General features: G+C 57.0%; 1 protein-coding gene across 3 annotated transcripts in view; it reads right to left on the bottom strand.

Annotated features, from left to right (window-relative positions):
• The window catches only part of LRFN2 (leucine rich repeat and fibronectin type III domain containing 2), a 163,286-nt gene that overhangs the window by 43,351 nt on the left and 95,117 nt on the right, over positions 1–24,818 (bottom strand). The window contains exon 1 of one of the 3 annotated variants that reach the window (XM_089333236.1): positions 10,724–11,033. The exons of the other annotated variants lie outside the window; for them this stretch is intronic. The gene's annotated coding sequence lies outside the window, so the exon portion shown is untranslated. Of the gene's footprint in view, positions 1–10,723; positions 11,034–24,818 lie in introns of those variants that run through there. 3 annotated transcript variants of the gene reach the window in all.

The following is a 24,818-nucleotide window of genomic DNA, read 5'->3' as shown; positions in this document are numbered from 1 at the left end:
TACCCCGGCTCGCTGACACCTGCGCCCCTGGCCCCCGGCACCCTCTGGATCTCCCCAGGACCAGGGGCCCTGCTCTCTCCAGGCCTGGGCTGAAGCAGGGAGCAGGGAGCAGTGGGGTGGATAATTCAAAGAAGCAGAGCATCCAAAACTCACTTCCATTTGGCAATGTCACGCCCACTCCACGATTTACTCTCTTCCTTATGTTTGGTTCAGGCTAAGATTGACATTCACTTTCTTTTTTTCAAGCCACCTAGGCTAGAGGCCACCCATAGGCTAACAGCGTTCAAGTTCACTTTGGCTGCACGAGAGAATCATACGGGATGGTGTCAGACAGGACAGCAGATGCGCGCCTCGGTAGGCGGGAGCTGTATCTACCTCAGCAGCCTGGGGATGGGGCTGTGTCTCCTCCCTCAGATTAGGGCTCCCTAAGGATGATGTTGTGCCCCCCCAGACTGGGGCTCCCTGAGGACAGGGGTGTGCCTCCCCCCTCAGACTGGGGCTCCCTGAGGACGGGACTGTGTCTCCCTCCTCAGAATGGGGCTCCTTGAGGACAGGGCTGTGTCTCCCTTCTCAGACTGAGGCTCCCTGGGGAATGGGGGTTATGCCTCCCCCCTTAGACTGGGACTCCCTGGGGGCAGGGCTGTGTCTTTACACTCTGAGCATTAGCCCAAATGTCCACCTTCTAGGCCCGATTCTGATTCTAGCAATGTCTTCCTGTTCACCTTGCAGCCCTCTCTTCTCCCTGCATGGGGCTTTGAAAAGGGCCAGGGTCTCCCTGCTCACATCCCCCTGTGAGGGCAGAGCTGGGCCTCAGCGGGGCCAGGCCAGTAAAGGGGCAAGATGGGGTCTGCAGAGGATGCCCAGGGCCCTGGAGGGAGAAAGGGAGAAAGGGCTGCCTCCACCTGCCGTGCACCTGCTCCAAATCCGTCCCCAAAAAGCAGACGCAGCTTGGCCACTGGAGCCCTCCAGCCAGGAGACCTTGGCTGGCTCCCTCCCTGCCCGCTCACCTCTTGTGATGCTTCCCCTGGCTGCCAAAACCCAGGCAGAAGCCAGAGGCCAGGACCCCCTGCGGCTCTCTCTGCCCCACAGCCCACCCAGGCACACAGGTGGGCCATGACAGGTGGAGGAGTTATTTGGAGGAACACGTGGCAAACAACCAGGGTCAGAGTCAGGGAAAGAGAGAGGACAAGCGGGCCCTGCTCTCTGGCCAACTGTCCCCTTGACTTGCTGGCTAAGGAAGCCCTGGGGAGCACAAGGGGAAGAAGAAGCGGTGGGAGGAGGAGCAGGAGGAAGAGGGGAAGTGGGAGATGAACGCTTTGGAGACAATCAGCCCCGCAGACTCCGGGGCAGTAAATATGAATTCAATTTGGTGTCGCCGTTTACGGAGCCAGCCCTCCGGAGCGCTGACAGGCCGATCAGATAAAAGCCGCCTTTGCCACCAGGACGGCACATTTAAATTTTTATTGCAAACACCAGGCTCCATTACCCTGGGATGCGCTCTCTGCATCCCTAAACACTGCCTGTCTGCACGTGGCCGTGGCCATGGCTGTGGCCGTGGGGGGGCGCCCTGCCTCCCTGCCCCACTCTGCCACAGCAGGAGCAGCCCTGAGAGCTGGGTCCCTGAGCCATCCGTTGGCCTCTCCTCCCTCTTGTACCTCAGTTTCCCCCCACCTGCACAGTTGGGCTGACTGGGGGTGGCCATCAGGTTCAGCCCACTTCCAGCCCTGGTTTCATGAGATATGAGCAAGGAGCAATGGAGCCTCAGACCAGCTCAGCCCCGTCACCCTCCCCTTTCTTCCTGCCCAGCCTCAAGCCTGCACATGGCTGCTTCTGCCCTTTTTTTCAATGTGCCGCCTCTCTGTGTCCCTCTGCTTCTGTCGGCTTTTTTTTCTCCTGCCTGGAGGCTACATCTGGAGTCAAATCTGGGGCACTGCATCCAGCCGCCCCCCCTGCACCCCTCCCCTACAGACACGGGAGCCGCCGTGCCTAGCACCAATGGTGCCACCCTCCCGCCCTCCGGCTCCTATCAACTGCTTCTCCACAGGTGTGCAGGACATGGGGAAGGCGGGCTGAGATGGCCACCTCCCCCTCTTCTCTGGATAACTGGGAAACTGTGCATGTTGGCTCAGCTGCAGCCCAGGGGAGGGGACAGCGTGCACGGTATGGCTGGCACTTCCCACGTGCCCCTGCATTTAAAGCATCCAGTTACACCCTGTGGTCGGCCCACGTGACAGGTGGAGAAACTGAGGCCCGGGAAGTTTACAAAACTCGCTCCATGACCCAGGCCCTACCCCATCGTGGATGATATTATCAGGGTTGCAGGGAAAGAAGGTGATGGAATGGTACAGAAACTCTGCAGAAGTTCCCCCAGCCACGGCAAAGAAACACTTGTTGGAAAAGGTGGCACTGCTGGTGGCCTTGGATGGCAGACCTCAGCCTGGCCCCTGGCTGTGTGACCTTGGGCAAGCTGCTGGAGCTCTCAGAACCTTGTCTTCCCTGTCGGTGAAGTTGCCAGCTTTGATCGGTGAGAGCTTTGATCGGGTCAGCCACTCCCAACACACTAGCAGGACCCTGCACACCGCGCAAGCGCACAACGGCATCGCCCGCTGCCATCCTCATCCTGTGCGTGTTTTCTAAGTCCCCACTGGCTCTTCTCGGAGAGCAGCTTGGGTAACCAGCGGCGTTCGGATTGTCACTCCAGTGAAAAAGCTAACGTGAGAAACGTAGCCACAGAACTCAGCACCCAGGGGCCCTTGGCCGCTGGTGCAGGGTTGGGAGGGAGACAATGCAAGCTGTGACTGGGGGTGCTAACCGAGTCCTCCCCGCACCCGGACGCTCTGGATCCCAGGGCTAGCTGGGGCGTAGTGTGTGTAGAATGCCTCTGGGCCCAGGAGCAAGGCAGCCACGAGGGGACTTGGATTTTTTTTTTAAATGAAGGAGACTTCCAAGGTAAAAGCGCCTCAGGCCCTTGAAACTCTTGTTGCAGGTAGTTCAGGGGCACTCTGTCTCTGCGGGCTTCTTGGTAACTCCCCCTCCAGCCGGTACCTAACCCCAGGGGCCCTGCCCTCAGGGCTGCTGTGTGCTGTGAGTCACCCAGGTTACCCGTGCCGGTTATGGTTATGCTGAGTCATGAGCGCTGGTTGTGCTGAGTCATGAGGGGCTGTGAATACCGATGGCGCACCTGCTGTGCTGGGTGCCACCCTGAGGCTGAGTGAGCACTTCCTGGGTGGATTCTAGGGGACTGCCATCGATGAAAGGGGATGCAGAGAGGGGTTGCACAGGGGTAGGGGTGAGGGGGAAGATGTGCAATTCTCTTCTTGTCTTCTTTCCAAGGGAACAAGAGGTCTGCAGGGCAGGGGGCAGACCACAGAATCTGCCCTGTGTCTCCTTTATAAAAGGACTCTCAGAGAATGGGGGCTGTGTCCCCCTGGGGGACTGGGGCTCCCTACATGCCCTGTACTCCCTCACCAAGAAAAAAGTTATCGAAGATAGTGCATTGCTACAGCCTTCATGCAAGGCAAAACAACAAAACAAAACAAAACAACTTTCTCATTAACCTCAGGCAAAGCATGTCCTCACCTCCTGCCTCAGCTTCTCTTATATAAAAAAAGATTTATTTATTTGTGTGTGTGTGTGTGTTTATTTATTTGAAAGTCAGAGCTAGAGAGAGAGAGAGAAAATCTTCCATCCTCTCATTCATTCCTCGGTGACTCCAATGACCAAGGCTGGGTTGACCACAACCAGGAGCCAGAAGCTTCATCCTGGTCTCCAGCATGGGTGTAGGGGCCCAAGCACTTGGGCCATCTTTTGCTGCTTTCCCAGGAGCATTAGCAGGGAGCTGGATCTGAAGAGGAGCAGCCAGGAGGTGAACTGGCACCCCCATGGGATGCCAGAGTCACTGGCAGTGGCTTTACCCACTCTGTCACAGCATCGGCTCCTAGACACTATCTTTAAAGTTGCCATGACATTATGCCCTTAGCCAGGGCCTGGGTCTCTCTCCATTTCTGTCTGTCAATTTGGTTGCCTTTGGCATCCCCATAGACAGAGCTGTCACCATCCGGTGACACCTTCTTCTGCTTAAACTACCTGGGGATCTGAGATTAGAATCTTTCAAGTTTGTCCCCAAACCTTCATTTTTTTTCCATGAACATCTCAAGGTTCAGGAAGTCTCGCTCTTCCCCACTTCAAATGCCAGTGACTCAGCAGCGGCAGCCTCCTTGTCATCTACCCTGAGCCCTTCATGAGTGTCAGTCACAGGATACACGTTCTATGTGGAATGCGGCTCATTTACCGTCTGCCCTAGGAAGTGGCGCTGGTACTTATCCCCACCCGACACGTGAAGGAAGGGAGGCCCAGAGGGGCCTTTGGGTGGCTTTCCCAGGTGGCCCAGGGGCCTCTGGTCCCTCTGGGCTGTCACAGAGCCCTGTAGGCGACATCAGGGTCCCCCGGGACTCCCCTACATTCTCCTCCACTGGAAATAGCCCACAAAATGGGCACAAGGCTCTAGCCCAGCAGGAAGCACTCTGTTCCCACATACTGATGATACCTGAGAACTGATGGACGGAGAATGGGGAGTGGGCCCCTGAGTTTCCAGGTGGGTGGTGTCAAAGGCCACCATGCGTGCTCCCAGCCTTACAGAACACGCCACCAGGGATCAGAAGGTCAGTGCCACTGAGCAGAGCGGGGCGCAGTCAGTCCACAGGCCCCTAACGGGGAGCAAGCGCCACTCTGGCCTGCACTCCGCCTCCCCCCCCCCCCGATGTTGGCCTGAGGATTGGGGTGGGCGGTGCCTGCTGATTTGGAGAAGAGTTGATACCTTCCCTCTTCCAAGCAACCAGAGAAGAAGATCAAGGCTCAGGTGGGGCTGCGAGCTTCGTGCGCTCCCCGGCAGAGCCCACAGCATAGGGTGAAGATTCAGGGCTCTGAGAAGCAGCAGGGCGGAGAAAGCTTGAAGCCCTGAGAGCCCCACCCCTGCTGGGTCTGACCACAGCCTGGTTCCCTGGGTTGCTTCCAGTGCACAACTGGCGACCGCAGGATCCTGGAATCTCTTCCAGCCCTTTCGGATCCTTACCTTACTGCGGTTATTTGATTGCAAAGATCACCTAGGCAGATGGCTGAAACACGAGGGGTTGATTGCGTTCAGTGAGAACACACCGCGTCGCTGGAGAATTCTGACGCACTGCTCTCTGACTTGGGCACTCTGCACGGCTGGACAGAGTCTCCTCATTTCTCCCACTCCTCTCCCCCTTTGACGTACAGCAGAGCTAAGGAAGCCAACGCCTCTGGCTTGAGCTCTCTGTGGAGCCGAGGAGACTGGCTGGAGGCTGTGCAGACCCAGGCAAGAGGAGAGGGGCTCTTTGGCAAAGATGGGAGCCAAGGCCACTTCCTGCTGGAGCTGGGCAGGGCAGAGGGGCAAGTCAGGATGGAGGGCTGGAGGCAAAGGAAGTAGCCAGCAATTCCTTCATGCCAGGGCTGTGTGCTTCCCCCAGGGGGTGACTGCGCAGAGCCCCTGCTCATCCCCTGATACCCATTCCCCCTTCTCCCGCAGTAAGAATCCCCCAGTGGCCTCGGCCGGAAGTCCATCCCATATAAACAACATTGGCCGGTGGCTCCTGCCCCTAGCTCTGGTCAGGTGACTAAGGTCTGTCCAGGGGTCCCACGTAATCACGCAGGACGGTGCCCTCACTCGAGGCATCCTTAAAGGAAAGGTACAGCCTTCATGGTCCTCCCCACTTCCTACCGACTGAACTGTTGATGGCTGGGTAGGATTCAGCAGTCATCTTAGACCATGAGGTGGGGTGGCTGGGCACTGAGGATATGCAACAATGAGACAGAGGGGACCTGAGTACCACCCTAGGATAGCCCTGGACCCACTGAAGTTTTCCTTATTACAACTTTTTTTTTAAGTAATTTAAGACTCCTTAGGAGTTGGAAATAGTACGGAGCTTGCGTATAGCATTTAACCTACTTTCCTACGATAACATCTTACATAACCATCGCACAACTGACATTGGCACAATGTCCTTTACTTAAATATAGACCTCCCTCTCTGTATGTGTTGCATGAAGAGAAATAAAATCCTATCTCATTTAGGCTCCTGTGCATTGTTTTGGTTTGCGCTATTTTTATCACTCACAATGAAACATATTTCTAACCGACATAATTTCTAAAAAAGCCCAAGGGGACATCCCGGCTCCATCCCCGAGAAGCGTGCACAGCAGGCAGAAAGAGCTACAGCAGACCCACGAGCCAAGGAGACCTTCGGGCAGCGTGGAAAAGTCCTTCAGCACAGTGGGAGGTGTGGACTCTGCCGTCATCCCTCCCTCCGACGGAGCTGACAGGAGAACCGCCCCCTCCTGCCCCCTTACCCTCACTGTGACCCCAGCATCTCTAGCTCAGGCTCACCTTTCTCCTGCTGGAACCACCTGCATGCCCACACCTTGCCCCCCGAGAGCCCCGCATCTCCCTGCTAATTCCCGGAGACCTGAGATGCTTATTAGTCTTGGCGGCTCTCGGCCCATCTTGGAGAGAATAGTGAAGGCGGGTGACATTTGTTGGTATTTTCAACTTGGGCAAAAACAAACAAATTGCACTGGAGCGAAATGTCAAAGGCCCCTGAGCATATTACCAAGGAGGGAGTCGGGGGGAGAGGCACCCTTTCTCGGGGACGGCCTTCTCTGCGTCCCTGAAGTGGGTGCGCACGGGGACTGTGGCCATGCTGCACGCCTTCGAGGAAGGTCAAGTGCAGGATGTTTGCCGCCCCCAGCTTCGTCTCCTTGTGGGGAGACTGGGTGTCGGAGGGGACCTCAGCAAGTTCATGGGAGAATGCAATTAAATGATACCATTATTTTAGCTCAAAATCCATGCCTGCTTTTTTTAATAATATGCATTTCCTATGAAGTGTTTGAAGTCCATTTATATGCATGGTTTCAAAAATATTTTGCACTAAAATAAACTTATCTTTTAATTCCATTTTCCATAAACTTTTGGAAGTCCCCTCAGGTGTGGGCAGCCTAGGTGAAACCAGTCACGCACTCCCCACCCATTTGTCCAGAGAACATTGACTGTGTACTACAAGCTACATGCAAAGGATTCTGTAATCTTAAGGGAAACCTATGGTGAAACACACGTGGCTGGTCCCCTGGGATGGCTCTCCTTTAGAAAGGGCGCGAAGGGTACCAGGAGAGATTGTATGAAGGAAAGGAACCTCATCACTAAGGATGCGCAGTTCTGGGAATGTGCAGCGGAGGGCGGAGGAGAAGGCAAGAATCCTAGAGGCTTCGCCCTAGGGCCTGCGGGTAGCAGCGTTCAGACTTGCACAGGTATGAGCCATCTCAAAGACAGCTGACATGCACGCTACTGCTAGCTCCTCCCACATGGAAGAGCTGTGCCCTAAGGGCGCTAGGCATGGGTGACATCCTCTAGCGACAAGTTCTGGTTGGTTTGTGTGACTCCTTAGCTCACGTCGGGCTACCTGGGGCCCCTGAACTTACGGATCAGGCATTCTTCCAGGAAGAGTTCCCAGAACCTTTATCAGAGTCTCTGTGGTGGGAAGTGATTGCTCCCAAAGTTCAACTGCTCTCCCAGAGGCTGGCCAGCACAGTCTCAGTGGATCTTGTGCCATTACTTATCTGACACAATCCAGTCCCTGAAGCGGGGTTAGTTCCAGGCGGGGTCCTTCCCATGCATGCTCTAACCCCCTAAACCTTGGTTGCTTGCACAATATGAGGAGAAGCTAAGTCAGCCCCAGCTCAAAGGGCTGGGGCAGGAGGTAACAAAACGGGGAAGGAGAAGGCGAGCTCTTCCCCTGGGGGAAGCACCTGCTTAGTCCTGGGCCTGCAGGGGTTGGATTCTCAGCCCTTGCACTTACTGAGCATCTCTATGGAGTGGCCATGCACCTGTGTTGGGGCAAGCAGCCATTTCATCAGCAGGATTCAGAGATGCCGTGTTGGTCCTGGTCTCCCGACAATTAGGAGTGGGAGCCGGAGGGCCACACTGCATTCCTGTGTGAGCTTTACTGCATTACAGATAAGGCATGCTCTCGTTCACTCCCTAGTCACGCACGTCATCCATCCTGTGAGACCAGGGAAGGCAAGGAGCCCCTTGTAAAGTATCCCAAAGGGATGCAAGAGGGGTGCCTGGCTGCAGTGAGGTGATGGGAGGTGATGGGAGGGCACAGCCTGGCTCCCATCCACATTAGGAATGGAAGGCACTCTGCAGGCTTCTGGGGCACAGCCTGGCAGATCCCCTGCATCTTGTCACTCCCCAGGGAAACTCCCCCAGCTAAAACAACATCCATGGTCACCATGGAGACCACTGCTAGCTCCCCTCCTGCGCAAGAGAAGCAAAGGCAGAGACCAAGGGCCAGGGGCATCAGTCGAGGACTCTCGGAGGAGTTCCTAAGTGTCCAATCATCTCCCCAGTGAAAGTCACCCAAGAATGAAGGCCAAGGCCAGACCAGAATTGCTGTGTGACGTGACAACACACAGCCAAGGCTCTCTGGGATGCCCCAACCAATATCCGTGGTGCCAGCTGGCCTCAAGGCTGGTCATGACCAAGCAACCCCCAAAATCAACTGCACCCTCGGTTTGCTCCTTTGACACTGTTGACATTCTAAGGGGGGACAATGGCCCAGAACGGACCACCTCAGCTGGCAAAATCACGATAGGCAATATTGTCACTGGTCAGGGTGACAGTCCCACCACTTGCACTGGTGTGTCCTGAGCTTGGTGGTGTTCCTATCCCAGGGCCTCCTGATGTGTAGGAGAGAGAAATGCATTCCAGTCTGTGAGGTGTGAGTGACACTGCCTAAGCTCGCCACTAGGCTGCAAGGCAGAACTGAGGATGGGAGACCCACCTGATTCATCCAGGAAGTCCAGAAAAATCTTGCTGATGGTCCTGTTGCTCTGAGAAGAGCTGCACAGACCACGGATGGGAGAGACATGATTGACAACGTGGGGAGGAGGTGGTTACCATGAAGCTAATACTTGAGCATTATTGAATTATCTTGTCCCTAACACATCCTTAGCATGTGGGGTGGGGTGGTGTGGGAAACAGAGAGGATAAAGGAAGTAGCCGTGGGCTTACTTGTGCCAGGTGCGAAGGCTCTCTTGACCGATGGAGGACAGGGGCCCCCGGCGGGCCACACCGAGAGAGCAGGTGCAGGTGACTCTGCCTCTTTGGGAAGGTTCCAGAGAAGGGTCTTGACCACCACTGCAGGAAGAGACCCCAGCCCTCTCCAGGCAGCAACAAAAGTAAGTCCTACAAGGAATGGTCACCCTGCAAGTGTCGTTGGTCTTGTCAACAGGGAAAGAAGAGGAAGAGGAGAGTTGGAGAGTGATGAGGCTGCAATGGAGTAGGAGGGAGAGGGGAGCTCACTGTGGCTTTGCTAGGGGATGGGTACCACCTCCGAGGTCTCCTGGGGCTCTCTAAGACCTGAGCGTCCCTCGACCCAGTGTCACCCCCACACACACACCTACCACTGTCACCACCCTCAGCTGTGCGACTCCCATTGCAGCTCTGCAAACAGTGGCAGCGCCATCTTCATTCCCGCCCTCCACCCTCACACACACATATGTGTATGTGCGTGCACACACTCTGAGTTGGCTGTAAGTATCCACACATTTCTTTCCTCTCAGTTAAAAAGTCACGCTGCCTTCACCAAAGGCGTTTTCCCAGAGGGAAGCGTGGCCCGGATGGGTGGCGTGCAGCGTGTGGAGCGCGACCCCATCACCCACCCGACTCTCATTTGCTGGGTGCACATTCCGTGCCCAGGCTCAGGAAGGCACTGAGACCGCCCACCCTATCCTCTTCAGCAAACCAATTTCAAGGTTCTCTCAGATGTGCCGAAGCTCAAAGCAAAATGTTCCCATAAATGTCCAGCCCCTGTCCATCATGTCCTCAGATTCAGAGCACCTACCGGCCTCTCCCCGGCTCTTATTGCCTCTGCTTAACCCTTCAGTCCCTGTATGGCTTGTGCTGCTGGACTGTCTCTCTTCCCCACAACATCCTGCTAGGAGCTCCTCCAGGTAGGGGCCCCTGCCACCCTGGGACACGCCAGAGCAGGGGGACAGACTGACACATGCTGTAATGCATTGCAAACTCCCACGTCTAAGCTGCTCAACCTGATGCATAATGAAGGAGATTCACAGGAAAAAAAGCATTTACTTTTTTTTTTTTACTAAAAGTTTGGTAAAGAATTGCTTGATAATAGCCAGTGCTGGTGAGACTGCAGACAAACACACACACACAACTGGACGCTGTCAGGGTTGAGGGAAGAGGGCCGATTCGGACAGACTTGCTGGGAGACAATTTGGGAATGAGGACCTATAGAATGGTCAAGAATGTGCATAGCGATCCCAATGCCGCCCTCTCTGAGAGACAGCAAGTCCATGTTCAGGAATAGGTTCTACACCAGCACTGAACTCTCACACAAACACGGAGACACGGGGACTCCATTACAGCACGATTCATACTAGCCAAGGATTTTCTGGGAGGGCTTCAACAAGTTCATGGAAAATGCATTTCATGAAAAAAACTCCGCATTATATTTCGACATTCTTTAGCACCGAAATGAGCTTTTCTTTTATTTCCGTTTTCCATAAACGTTTTGGAGTCCCTTCATATAAGGAGATCACCTTGGTGTAGGGCTCCCGGGCATCCCTCTCCCAAACACATCCCAATCTCTAGGCCTCCCCTGCCTCCCAGCCCATCAGCCACTCACCCAGCCTCAGCGGAACACTGCGTACATGGAGAGGCGTCTCATATCGGGGGTGGGAGTGAGCCCTCACACCCCAGGGCACGGGCTCCTACCCCTGGAAGTGCAGGGCACTAAACTCCCTGGGGGACAATGGCCAATGGAAACAGGAAGCTGGAGGAGAGTGTCAGCCAGTCGACTTCCACCAGCTCTCTCCCCAAGGCGGGGACCCGCACTCTGCCTGTCAGGATAGGGTTTGCTTGGCAGAACAGGTGCATCTCCTAAGGGATCAGCTCCGCCTCCTCATTGAGAAGCAGAAGCCAGCACAGCAGCCCTTCTCCTTGCATCCCTTCCCACTGCCCTGGGTCACGCCTCCCAGGTGAGAGTCAGCGCTAAACCCCGCCCCCAGGCTCTGCTGCAGGGACCTCAGGCTGAGCCCACCACTCAGGCAATTACTTCTAGTGTCAGGGATGGTTAGAGTTGCTTGTCAGTTTGCCTGGGTTAAGCATACCTCTGGGTGAGCTGGTGAGGGTGCGTTCTGATGAGATCAGCCTTAGGGCCGATGCCCTCAGTACAGAACCTGACCCTCCCCAATGCCGGTGGGCGCCGGTCAGTCCTTTAAGGGGCTGAATAGGAAAAAGGGCGAAAGGCAGAGGAAAGAGCTGTGTGTGTGCGTGTGTGCGTGTGTGTGTGTGTTTGCCTGCCTGCCTGCTTGAGCTGGGACTTCATCTCCTCTTTCCTGCCCCAGGGCTGGGATTTACATCACTAGCTTCCCTGGGTCTCTGTCTTTGGACCCAGACTGAACCACAGCGCTGGCCTTCCCAGGTCTCCAGCTGGCAGATGGCAGATTGAGGGACTGCTCATCAGCCACCATAACTACATGAGCCAACTCCCCATAATGAACCCGTCTCTGTGTGTGTGTGTGTGTGTGTGTGTGTGTGTAATCTTTGTATCTCTAAGCTCTCTCCTGATACATCTATCTCCCAAATTGAGAGTAGCAGAGGACGCGTCCACCCTGATCTGAGAGAAGAGTTAAGATCCAGAGCTCTGGAGGACAGGTCTCTCGGAGGCCACGGCAGACAGAATGGCAAGGGCCCCCCAGCCCAGCCCCAGCTTCCCATCCTGTGTATCATCCCCTCGCCCTGAGGTTAAGGGGGTGAGGCTTGCAAATCTGATGGGAAGGCGCTGCTGGGATCACAAAGCGCGACCTAGCCATAGCGGGAGGGAATTGGCGGGTGCTGTTACTGACCAGTGACCCCGGGCTCATCAGGAGGGAGAGTGTCCTGACGGGCCTGGCCCAATCAGATGAGCTCTTGGAGAGGGCTCAGCGCTCCTGAAATCACAGAGATTCCAGGCATGAGGGAGGTTTCGCCTGCTGCACCTGAATCTACAAACCCCCCCGAACACACACTGTTGAGGGGGCGGGGCCGCTGGTGACAATGAGCCAGGGAAAGGGGACCTCAGTCCTACAGCACCCCCCACCCCACCCCCCCCCGCCACCGGGAACCGAATCCTGCCGGCAATCCGACCGACAGAGCTGCAGGGCTGCAGCTTCCTTAGCTGAGCCTCCAAACCCGGAAGCCTGGATTCCAGCCACGTGAGCCGAGACGGCGGGGTAGTAAATCTGCAGGCTGGAAGCGACTAAGTTTGTGGTCATTTGTTAGAAGCAGTAAAAAGCAAACCCAGCTGTCCAGAAGCATGAATTCATTACGGGCTAAAACGGGGAGACAGCCAGCAGCTCAGAAAGCCACCGAACTCCGAGACCGGGAGAAACTAGACCCGGGGCTCTCTGTGAGATTTGCTTCCTAAGCCTGGCTCTGTGGCTGCTCTGGGCACTCACCACTGCTGATGTCTTTGTGTCCAGACTCCCACGTACGGTCAAGACCACAGAATAGCAATGAATACGGTCGTGACATGAGTACAATGGTAATGCACTGGTCAGTCCCTTACAGTTAACAAAACCGCCCTATTTGTTGACTTGCTGGATTCGCCCAGAGAGCCTCGAGGGAGTATTTAGTATGTTTATCTCTACTTTGCAAGTAAGGACCATGAAGACAGGTCATTGGGAGCTCTCCATGGCCACACTGTTACTAAAGGCTATGAAGACCCGGACCTCAGCCTCACGGTCCCCTCCAAGGGGGACGGCAATGAAAAGGAGCTGTGCCTTCCGGTCAAGACCACCAGCACAGGCATCAAAGGCAACCAACTCACACTTAGTTATGGTCATTGTGGCACCTGGGGGAATCGGCATTGCCCCAGCCACCTGTCCACGCTTCTCTCCAACCAGCAACAGGTCCCCCAATAGCAATTCAGCTCCTTGCTCAGTGAGGGGTTAGCTCAGCCACCACCCAGTCTCCTCCAGTCATCTCCACTGCACTGCCTCCCTCCACCTGTCCCTCTTCATCCTCCCTTCCCCCATCAGAACACACCTGTTCTCTCCACTCTCAGCTCACCACCGTAGGGAGCATGGATGGGACGGCGGTGCTACACCCATCTCCAAACAAAGAGAGAGCTGTGCATTATCTCAGTTTCGGTCTGATGGAGGGATCCTAATTATGCGGATTTGGGGATGTAAAATACCGGTAAGCTGCCTGTTCTGGAAAAAACACCAGCATCCCACAAGGCGGGTTCAGTCCTTTTGTCCCCCAAAATAACTACCTTACCAGTCCCGCGGGTTGATAGTGCTGTGTTCCTGTCTCATCTGATTCTACGTCAGCTCCAGGAGGCGTTATTATGATCTCTACTCCACAAAGAACACAGAGAGGTTAAGTCACTTTCTCAGGGCCATTCAGTAACAACTGGCAGAGAAGGGATTGAGACCCTGGACGCTACAGTCAGGAGCCAACGTTTATAACCACTGGGCAACTCTGTCCCCGCTCGTGAGAGAGACAAGGGGGCGCCAGGAGGCTGAGTCCAAGGGAAGGGTCCAGGCCAGGGAAGATGGACATGAAGAGGGGGTGGTCGCAAGCCTTGCAGCCCCTGCAGGTGCGCGTGGGCGGAGTCTCCGCCGGGGCTCCTTTGCCAAGCCTCCCACCAACAGCAGGCCTGAGCTTTGAGCTGCTCAGCCGAGACACTGGGACGATTCTGTCAATTAAGTCAAACATCTGCTCAATGTAGCGAAAAATCAGTCACCAGGGGTCTGGCCACAGACTCCGGACTCCTTTCCAGACAGCACACACTCCCCCCAGGCCCCTGGTGAGGGAGGAGAAGCTTCCGGAATTCCCGGGCCCTAATTTGCATGCTGCCCTCTGATTGGCTGGGGAGACTCACACCTTAGCCTGTCCTAAGGATGGGGGGGGGGCAGGGGAGGGCAAGTCGTGTGGGCTGTGCAGTGTGCACGGTTGCATCAGAATGCGAGTCCCCATCGGCCATGATCATCGGAAAAGCGCATTCCCAAGCTGGGTAGTGAATTCCATGCAGCCTGCTGTACAAATGGAAATTACCATAATAAATGCCGATTATCCCAATTACCTCTAATTGTCTGGCTTCTGGAGCAAGAGCATTACCATAGGCGAGGCTGGTAACAGAGAGGGTGTCTTCAGCAGCATATTCTATCCAGGGGGCTGGATGACAGGTAAGCAGGTGAGCTGGCCCAGGGTGCCCACCGCCCCAGGCCCCTGGGATGGATCACTGTGGAACGACGAGGGGGCTTCACGCCTTCCCAGCCGCTGAGACACTGACATCTTCATGCAATGGTCATTAAATGTGATTTTTCAAATGGGCCATGTGCTGGAGAGATAAGAGAGTATGTGTGTGGGTGTGTGGGGGGGGGAGACAGGCTCATTCTCCCTGCCTGCCTCCGCCCTCTGGCCAGCTGGGTTTGTGGGAGAGCTGAGGCAGAGAGGCAGAGGAGAGACGGTTGAAGGAAACATTATTTTCCATTATTGGAATGTAACATTGGATTCGTCCCCTTATTTAATTAACAAGCCAAGCATTCAGGAAGCAAACAGTATCAACCAAGCCCCTGGAAACACAGAAACTTAGAGCGGAGCAGTGCTGCTGAACATGATATGCCATGGAACAGGCCATTGCATTCTCTCCCATAGCAATAATCCACGGAGTTTTTAGCGTGCATCGGGCACTAAGAATACAGGTTACAGCAGTGAAGAAAGCTTTAAAAACAACCCCTGCCTACACGACAGCCGCTATCCTAGTCTGGCGACACTGAGAATAAAGAGAGAAGCACACAGCGTGCGAAGGGGCCAAGTGCCGAAGAGAGAAATGAGAGTGCAGAGGGGTTGGCAAGTGCCAGACCTGACGCGGAATGTCAGCATTGTTCGCATGACATGACAAGACCCTCCATCTGGGGCAAGGGGGGCATTGTGGTGCTGCGGGTTGAGCGTCGCCTGTGATGCCAGCATTCCATATGAGCACGAGTTCTTGTCCCTGCCACCTTGCTGCTGTCCCAGTTCCCTGCTAATGCGCCTGGGAAAGCAGCGGAAGATGGCCGAAGTGTGTGGGTCCCTGCACCCATGTGGGAGAGCTGGAGGGAGCTCTAGGCTCGTGGTTTCAGCCTGGCCCGGCCCTGGCCATTGCAGCCATTTGGGGAGTGAACCAGTGGACGGAAGATCTCTCCTCTCTCTCCTCTCTCTCTCTCCCTCTCCCTCTCTCACTGTAACTCTGCCTTTCAAATAAATGAGCACATCTGAAAACAAAGTCTTCATCTGTAATAGCAGTGAAAGATTATGCTCCCCTCAGAAAAAGTACCCACTCTCTTAGTCGCTACCTGAATGAACTGGAGAAACTTGATCCAAGGCCAAAACATGTGGTCATCCGCTCCTTACAAACGCGTTAGGGAGGTCCTGTTGGCAGTTACGCAGGCTCGTTTTTTATTAGCTTAGGGAAAATCTCAAGTCTTATTGGGACCTCTTAATTCTGTTACAGTATTGATTAAAGCTGAACAAATGCAAAGTGTGCAATTTGCACATACCCTTGTGAAATTAAAAACTTTCCATTTACCGAGAGCAGTAATTACTCTCAGGAACCCAGGGCACCTCGGTGAAATCCGAGAAATGCTCTCCTTTGCCAACGAAGAGGAAAAGAGCACCCAATCCCTGGGCCTGGGGACGGCCGCTCTGTGCTGGGGTTTCCAGACCTGGCTACGTCTGAAGGCAGGAGCAGGGGCAGCCCCGGGAGGGAGGCAGGGGAGCAAGTGCGCAACCAAGGAAGCTGGGAGACTTCCCGGCAGGTTCCCCTGCAGGATTTCAGGCACCCGCTCCTGGCTTGCGCTAGGATGCTCCCCCAGAGGCACACGGACGTTCCGGGGGAGCCCCAATGGTCTGCTCAGTAGCTGATTTCCAGACTCCCTCCCCTAAGCGCAGCCACTGTCGACCCTTTGCTCAGCCCCCTGACCCGCCGGCATTCCAGGTGTGCAGCTGGCATCCCGTCCTGGCCAAGATGTCCTGGCTCCTTGTGGGGCCACGGTGAGCATGACCACCACAAGGATGGCTCACAAGAGACAGTGCTTTGCAGGCTGCCCAGCGCTTCCATGCCCGCTGGCTCCCAGAACCCTCACACCTGTCCTGAATTCCCATCTGCAGATGAGGGGACCAAAGCTCAGAGGAGGGGCAAGGTAACAAGGAGCGGAGGCAGATTGGCCTGGCTGCAAGGCACATGTCCACCACGGCATCACCACGACCATTCGTCTCAGGTCCTTATGGCCCTGTGACTAAGTTCTGGCCAATGAGCTGTAAGTGGCAAAGGTACGGAACGACTTCCAGGAAGTGCCTCAGAGGAGAAGTGCCCTCCCCTCTTCTTCCACCTGACTAGAAGGTGGATGTGATGGATGGAGCTTCAGTGGCCATCTTGAACTGTGAGTCGAGTTTGGGAATGGAGGATGTACCAATTAGGGCAATAAATAGAACCACCTGGGGTTGGAAATACTCAAAGCCTAAGTGACATCATAGCATTTTCTCTACAAGCAGAGCTGGCATCAGAGAACCGACAGAGGCCTCTCGGCCTCGGCACCGAGCATCCTAATTTGGAGGTAGGTTCTTCCTCTCTCCCCTGCACCACTGCACAGCAGCTCCCGATACTGCAGCCCCCTCCCCACCGCTACTGCACATCCATTTCCACACTGTGGACGGAACCTAGGCTACCAACCTTACTAATCCCGCTCTGCCCCTTCTCGGCTCTCACTCCCAGTGGCTTCCCATTGGCTGTAAGATGGTGACTGACCTTCCTCCCACAGGCGCCCATATCGCACCAGCACAGCTCTGTAGCTCCACCCTCCCCCACCCCGGCAGTGTTTAAAGTGGGGCTCCTTGCTACACACTGTGCCTGCTGCCTGCACCTCCTCATTTCTGACCCCCGTGTCTCTGCTCACACCACCCCTCCACCAGGAGGTTCTTTTTTTTATTTAAAGATTTTTATTTATTTATTTATTTGAGAGTTAGAGTTACAGACAGTGAGAAGGAGAGACAGAGAGAAAGGTCTTCCTTCCGTTGGTTCACTCCCCAAATGGTTGCAACAGCCGGAGCTGCGCCGATCCAAAGCCAGGAGCCAGGTGCTTCTCCTGGTCTCCCATGCGGGTACAGGGCCCAAGCACTTGGGCCATCCTCCACTGCCTTCCCGGGCCACAGCAGAGAGCTGGACTGGAAGAGGAGCAACCGGGACTAGAACCAGGCGCCCATATGGGGTACCGGCGCTGCAGGTGGAGGATTAACCAAGTGAGCCACGGCGCCGCCCCCACCCCGGGGAGGTTCTTCTCTGCAGCATGCCCCATGCCCGCTCTAGACTGTGCGCCTAGGGCTCCCAGCTCCGGCGTCCACTGCTGCACCTGCCACACAGCGGTCTAACGATCCCAGATCCCTATCCAGCAGCCTGTGGAATCCTCCAGGGCAAGGGCGGGCAGTGCCCTTGTCATCACTCTCTCACCAGGACCTGGAGAGACCCCGGCCTAACCACTCATTCCAGCAGAGATGAGTTGGCCGCAGCGGACCCCGTGGGCGCCCTGCCCGTGCCCCCTCAGTCCCCTCCTGCTCTGCCCACAGGCTTCCTTTGGCCACAGGAGCTCCGTGGGTTGGGGCAGGCAGGCAGGTTGGACATGCTGAGGATCGACCCACACCAAGTCCACCCTGGATGAGAGCCAGTGAAAAAAAAAACCCAGCTCTCTCGCGCTTTGGGGGGACAACTCCAAGGTGCGCTCAGTACAATTTCCTGAGTGGGCAGAATAACGGCCCCTCAAAGATGGCCACTCCTGATGCCCAGAGCCTACCGGGATGTTGGGTTACACAGCAGGGGGCATTAGAGGTGGGAGTAACGAAGGGTGCCAGGGAGCTGCCCTGGAGCTGGGTCCTGTGCTGGGTGGACCCTGCCTGCGGACAAGGCGGGAAGGAGAGGAGGCCAGGGTGAGGCAGTGTGGGAACCCGATCCGCGTAGCTGGCTTGGGCGATGAAGCCCTAAGCCGAGGGCTGTGGCAGCCGAGAGCAGCTGGAAAGGGAGAGAGCCTCCAGGAGGAAGTGCAGCTCTGCCCGGACCATGATTTCAGCGGAGAAACTCATCCTGGACTCCTGACTTAGAGTAAATAAATTCGTTTTTTTCTTTTTTCTTTGAAGCCACTGAGGTTGTGCTAATTTGCTACAGAAGTACTAGGGAAGTGACACCCTCCTGGGAGCCTCCAGGGGGACGGAGGCCTCGCTGTTCCAATCAGGGATTTCCTCCGCCCTTCCTGCTCCCCCTCTCCCCCCTTTCTCTACTCACGCATCCAGAGATCAGCCCCAAACAAGCCACTCACGTCCAGATCCCTGGCCACGCTTACTCCCCGGGGACCTGACTGAAAGCGCTCACGGGATGGAGAGTGAGGGAGGTGTTAGGCCGCAAGGACCTGGGCTCGCTGCCCCGTAGAGGGTCTGAGCCACACAGGGACCCTGAGGTCTCCAGTTCCCGGTAAGCAAATTCACGGGAATTTAGAGACCTGAGGGCTACCCACCAGTCACCAAGGGTGAGGGCGGGAAAGCCTGGTAGCCCAGGGGCTGAGAGGGACCAGGGAGGACGGGGGTCAGACAGAGCGGCCGTGACCTCCACCCAGCCCCGCCCCCGCTGTCCCCAGCAGGTGCACCCCGGGGGCCAGGAGGCCATCATCTGGAGAACGCTTCGGGAGGGACAGCGGCGTGGAGGACAGGGCGGCGGTGGTGAGGCCAGGCTCCTCCTGGGCTGGGGGCTGCGGGGGGCAGTCAGAGGATGCCAGGGAAGGGAAAGTACAGCAAGAGGAGAGCGGGTGCTGCCTCTCTCTTCAGCCGCCAAGCGCTCCCCGTGGGGCTGGGAGAGTGGGGCGTTCTCCGCCCAGAAGCCAGGCGCTTGCTTTCAGATCTGAGGCTTCCAGCACTCTGGACCCTGAGCCCAGATCACCAGAGCAGCCACAGCAGCAGAAGGCTGGGCAAAGTCTTCCCAGCGCCCCCTAGCGGGCGGGCCCGTCCTCTGCATCTGCCCCTTGCAGGGACAAGCTTCAACCCTGTCTTAAAGAAGCCCCTAAGGACACCCACCTGAAAGTCGTTCACCATCTATGCAGCCTGAGCCCGGTGTAAGCAGGTGTCTCCACCAGGAGGTGATATGGGCAGAGAGCGCCCCGCCTCAGACTCCCCCAGGGAGCAGGCAACCGGCAGAACTGTTGAGATGCCCTCCTCCCATATCGGAGCACCTGGGTTCAAATCTTGCCCCTGCTCCTGATTCCAGTTTCCTGTTGATGCAGACCAAGCACACGGGAGACTTGGATGGACTTAAAGGGCTGCTGGCTTTGGCCTGGTTCGGCCCTGGCTGCCTCAGGCATTTGGCATATTTCTATTTCCCTCTCTCTCGAGTAATAAAATGAAAAATAAATAGCTTATAAGAGAAAGAGTCTACCAGGATAGTTCCTCCTAGAGGACAAAGCCACAGGTGTCGGGCTGGAGGCGGCACGAGAGTCACAGGTAGAATAAATGCCCTCTGACCTCTCTGCTTCCCCACCCCCACACGTGCCACTGCCTCTTCCTGCCCGTGTTCCCAGCTGGAAAATGAAGACAGCGTGTTTCCCAAGTTGCCATAGGGCCACAGATGGCCAAAGTCCTAAGTTGAAGCCATCATCCCCAGTGCCTCAGAATGCAATGGTTATTTGGAGATGGGGCCTTTAAAGAAATCGTTAGGGGGCCAGCACTATGCCTTAGTAGGTTCATCCTCTGCCTGCAGTGCCCGCATCCCATATGGGCGCCGGTTCATGTCCCAGCTGCTCCTCTTCCGATCCAGCTCTCTGCTATGGCCTGGGAAAGCAGTAGAAGATGGCCCAAGTCCTTGGGCCCCTGCACCCGTGTGGGAGACCTGGAAGAAGCTCCTGGCTCCTAGCTTCAGATAGGCGCAGCTCTGGCCATTGCGGCCAATTGAAGAGTGAACCAGTGGATGGAAGACCCCTCTCTGTCTCTCTCCTTCTCTCTGTAACTCTTCCTCTCAAATAAATAAATAAAATCTTTTAGAAAATTATTTTTAAAAAGTATCAAATCTCAAAACAATGAAGAAGAAGAAATCATTAGGGCAAAAAAAAGTCATATGGGTGAGGACACTTGGTGTCCTTAGAGAACAGGTGGACGCTGAGAGAAGAGCGTGAAGAGACAGGGGAAGCCAGCCGCAAGCCAAGGAGAGCCCCCTGGATCCAGGCTTGGAGCCCCTCGAACAGGGAAGAAGCTTCTACTGTTTCAGCCGCCATGCTTGCTTTGGCGGCCCTAGCAAACTGCTCTGCTTTGGGACGTCAAACGAGAAGGCGGGGATGACAGTGAGGATATGTGTGTGTCTGAGTGAGGTCCTCTCTCCTTCCCTTTGTCCCCGTTCCTAGGGCCCTGAGCAGAAGAGCTTTGTCCAGCCCAGCCTGGGGCAGGCACGATTCAGCCTGCAGCTCCTCCTGAGACCTGGATTACAGGACAGGACCCCAGGCCTGGGCCATGGCCCCTGCAGCCAGGCCTCCGGCACGTCTTGCTGCTTGGACAAGAAGACTCCCTGTCTGGGCACCCGGTCAGTGACGCTGGCAAATTCTAGAGCGCTAATGTGGCAGAGGTGGCCCAGGAAGACACCCCCAGGCTGGATGATAAGCAGAGAAAACCGAGATGTCCCAGGAAGGTCAGGCGCTGACCAAGGACATCCCTTGCGCAGACACAGCGCTGAGTCTGACGGGAGAAAAAGCACGCTGGCCTCATGCATTTTCCCGTCTTTAGGGGATGCTTGGGCCAGGGAGGGAAGCAGCGGCTGACTTCAGCAAGATCCATCTCACCAAGGACATGTGGGCCGTAGGCAGCCACGGCGGGACAGGAGAGGCAGGTATGACTTCTGGTGTCTCCCACGAGGATGGGAGGGACCTGGCCCCTGTGGCTGGCAGCCCCAGCTTAAAGGGCCAGTCGGCCTGTGAGGCGGGGCTGTCAAAATCTGACAGCAGATCCTGAGACCCCCACCCCCAGACCCTGGTCTCGGGGAACTCCCCGTGCGAGGGGGAGAGAACGCCTTCCAGAGCATCTGTCACAGCAGTCTGTCGTCATGCGCCCTCTGCGAGACGCCCACGGCCAGAGGACAGCGGGCGGGAGCAGAAGCAGGCGGCCCGGGAGAGAGCCCTTGTTGTGTGGACCCCGTGCCCCAGGGACCCAGGCCCCAGCCACGTGTGTGCAGAAGACAGAGGCGATCCGGTTGTGGTTACAACCTTGAATGCTTTCCCAGCAGCCCCTGCGGCCCCCTCCCTCGGGGTCTGCTCCCCGCCGGCGCCCTGCCTGCGCTCCAGCCCCGGTGCTACGGCTTGTGCGTGATTCCCTCCCCCGCGCTGGACGTGTGTCTCCAGGTCAGAACAACTGGTCGATTCCATCAGCTCAGGGCCACAGCAGGCAGGCTTTGGTGAAAACCAGGGATCTGGAGCCAGAGCCTTGCCCCCCGAGAACAAACCACAGCTGACCTGAACTTCCGTGCCTGCTGCTGTTGGGGGCTGCTGCCCACAGCGGCAACGCCACGGGGGGAACCGGCAGATGAGAGGGGCAGGGGCAGAGAGCCTAGTGAGGGTGTTCAGGGGGCGTCCGGAACAGGGGCAGCACACCCACGCCGCCTGCGCCTGGCCTGGCCCTGGTGGGCTACACGCCACTCAGATGCAGGCGGCTGGAGTCGCAGGAGGGGACTGGCATTGTGGCACAGGTTAAACTGCCGTTGCAACCTCAGCATCCCATGTCAAAGCACCAGTTCGGGTCCCGGCTGCTTCACTTCCAGCCGGCTGCCTGCTAATGCACCCGGGGAACGCAGCAGAAGAGGGCCAAGTGCCGCCCAGGTGGGCAACACGGATGGAGTCCCCAGCTCCCAGCTCTGGCCTGGTGCAGCCCCAGCTGTGTGGCCATCTGGGGAGTGAACCAGCAGATGGAAGATTCTCTCTCTCTCTCTCTCTCTCCTCTCTCTCTCTTTCTCTCTCTCTCTCTGACTCTTTCAAATAAACATATAAATGTAAAAAAAAAAAAAAGACAAAAGCTCACCCAGGGATCTAAGGGCAGCCCTGGCATATTAACAGCGCTGCGTTGCCCCTCCCCTCTCTCCTGCTGTGGCTGCTGCTCCCACCCCCCAGGCACCTGGGCAGCACGTCATTCCCCAAGCCTCATTTCCTTGGGCTCTAAAGTTTCCCTGGCTGGGACTCGCCTCTCCCGCCTTGCCTTTCACACCCTCCATTCACGGCAGGCTGCTTCCGCCTGCAGCTCCTTCACGCACCTGTTTCTCTGGCTGTTGCGGAAATGGGTCGCCCTGGGTGAGACACTGGGGCAGAAGCCCTCCCCGTGCTGCCAGAGGACGTCCACGCACTGCCCCTGCCACTCCAGCTCACGTCCTGTCTGCTCAGGCCACCTGCCTCTGGGTCCCCTCTTTGCCACCTTCTTTCTCCCCAGGCAAGGTGACCCTGTGTGCCCCTGCCAAGCTCCAGAGCCCACTCTCCTGCTGCAGGGGCGGCCAGGAGTGATGTTACAAACTGACACGCGGTCCCCAGCCGCCCTGCCTGGAAGGCGTTGCAGGTAGCGTGATGCTGCCGCTCAGCTTAAATGCCGCGTCCCCAGGAAGCTCCTGAACAGGAGCCAGTGCGCGTCACCCAGGAAGCGCCTCTGCTGCCAGCTCAGGGAAACCTGCGCTTCCACTCCACCCCGCCCTCTGGGAGTTGCCCGGGAAAGTGACACAGCTCCCCTGTCCTGTCTGTTCTCTTCCGGCTGATCTGTACAGAACACCGGGCCTGGCTCCCAGGATGTCCCCTCTCAACCCAGAAGCAGGCGATTGTATGGTCGCCCCCACTTACCAAGGAGGAAACGAGGTGCAGAACAGCCAGATCCTCTGCCCTGTGCCAAGACCTGCCTTGCCCCACGGCTACTGCACACGGCCACTCACACACACTCACACTCGCACACACGCACACGCACACTCACACACCCATACACGCACTCGCACATACTCACACACATACTCACACACACACTCACACATGCACACACACATTCACACACTCACACACGTGCACACTCACACGCACACTCGCACATTCACACACACGCACCCGCTCCTTGCTCTCCAGGAGCAAGCACCCAGATGTCCCCGCTCTCCACGGCAAATGCAGGCTGGTTTTGGCAGCGCAGCTCAGGACGTGGGCTTCCAGGCAGCCACAGGAGCAAAGAGCTAGGATGGGCAAAACCATGAGCCCGAGCCTTCTGTGGTCTCCCGGGGCTGCCGGCCACCCTGAGACAGCAGACACTTCTCTCCCAGAGCCCTGGAGGCCACGAGCACGAGCTCCACACGCCTGTATGGCCATGCATCCCCTGAGCGCCTCACTCAGTGGCCCTCGTCTGGGCCAGCGGGTGGCTCCCACCTTCCCCCTCCGCACGGCCAGCTTCTCTGGGCCTCTCCGCCTTCTCTCTTTCTGTCTCCTCCATCATCATTGAGTTCAGGGCTCACTTTTACCCAGGGTGACCTCATTCCAGTCTGAGGTTGTGGGCGGGCCCATCATCTGGAGTCAGCGTTCAACCACCACACAGCCTCAGACCCGTCTTCTGGTCCAGGACCCCTTGTGGCTCCCTTGTGGCTCTGCAGGCTTCGAAGCACTGTCCCAAGGCTGCACAGCCCCCAGGGCCTGCAGGCACAGCCCAGCTGCACGCACTCTCATGAGCTTCGTGAGTGCACAGCCGCCTCGTGCACACAGGCCTGGACGAGGAGCCGCCTGCGGGCCACAGGGTCCCCAGAGGGACCCACCCTCTGCAAGCAGACAGCTGCGGGCCGGTGCTGGCTGGGAGACTCCGCCTCTGATGGACTTGAGCACCACAGGGGCCGCTGCTGCAGCCCTCCTCCTGGAGATGGCAGCCGGGGGCCCCAGAGCATCATGGGAAACAGAGACAAGGATGTGGGCGCAGGGACGCTGGAGGGGAAGTGGAAGAAAAAGGACTCGGAGCCACCGACCAGGCCTGCACCACACACTGGCTGCTGTATGAGGCCGAGCCCTGTGTGCGGGGAGGTGCAGGGCGGGTGAGGGTCACACGCTCAGAGCTCCTGTAGGCAGGCGTCAGCCCTGGAAACCACGTTCCACGCCTGACCCCCTCCCCAGGTACTGAAATCAGCTCTCTCCTCGCCCTTGCTCTTAAAGCAGCCTGGCGTGACGGCTCGCACCTGCAAGCCCATCCATCCATCGCATTGCACGGTTCCAGAGGGCAGCACGCTTGGTGAATCCACACTGACAGTGAGATGGCCGTGAGATGGCTCTGCTACCCCCAGGTCACAGAAGGGCCGACTGAGCCTCCGAGAGAAGTGATCTGCCCAAGGACACACAGCCGATCGCAGGGAGGACCTGGAGGAGCGACCGGGGATTTGGACTCTGAGCCAAGGGTTCTGTCCTGGGCCCTGAGCACTTGCCTCCCTGACAGCAGGGCCCAGAGCAGGCCTGGGGAGGGTGGACCCCAGCCCCAGCAGGCCCAGGGGGAGGCGGGGTCAGCAGCAGCATGTTCTCTCCAGCTGTGCTGCGCTGGACCCCAGGGGACATGTCAGGCCTGATGCAATGGCCTAGATGCACACTTCCCCCAGTCTGCCTTAGGACAATCTCCTTCCTCTCCCAGGGGTCCTCGGTGGCCCACAGCCCCGCCCCGGCCACGCATCAGGTGGACCAGAAGTTTTACAAAAT

The sequence above is a fragment of the Oryctolagus cuniculus genome, chromosome 5, assembly GCF_051225735.1.
Source record: "Oryctolagus cuniculus isolate XC-2025 breed Fujian yellow rabbit chromosome 5, ASM5122573v1, whole genome shotgun sequence".
NCBI classification, from domain to species: Eukaryota; Metazoa; Chordata; class Mammalia; order Lagomorpha; family Leporidae; genus Oryctolagus; species Oryctolagus cuniculus.
This window is presented reverse-complemented; position numbering and strand designations above follow the sequence as displayed.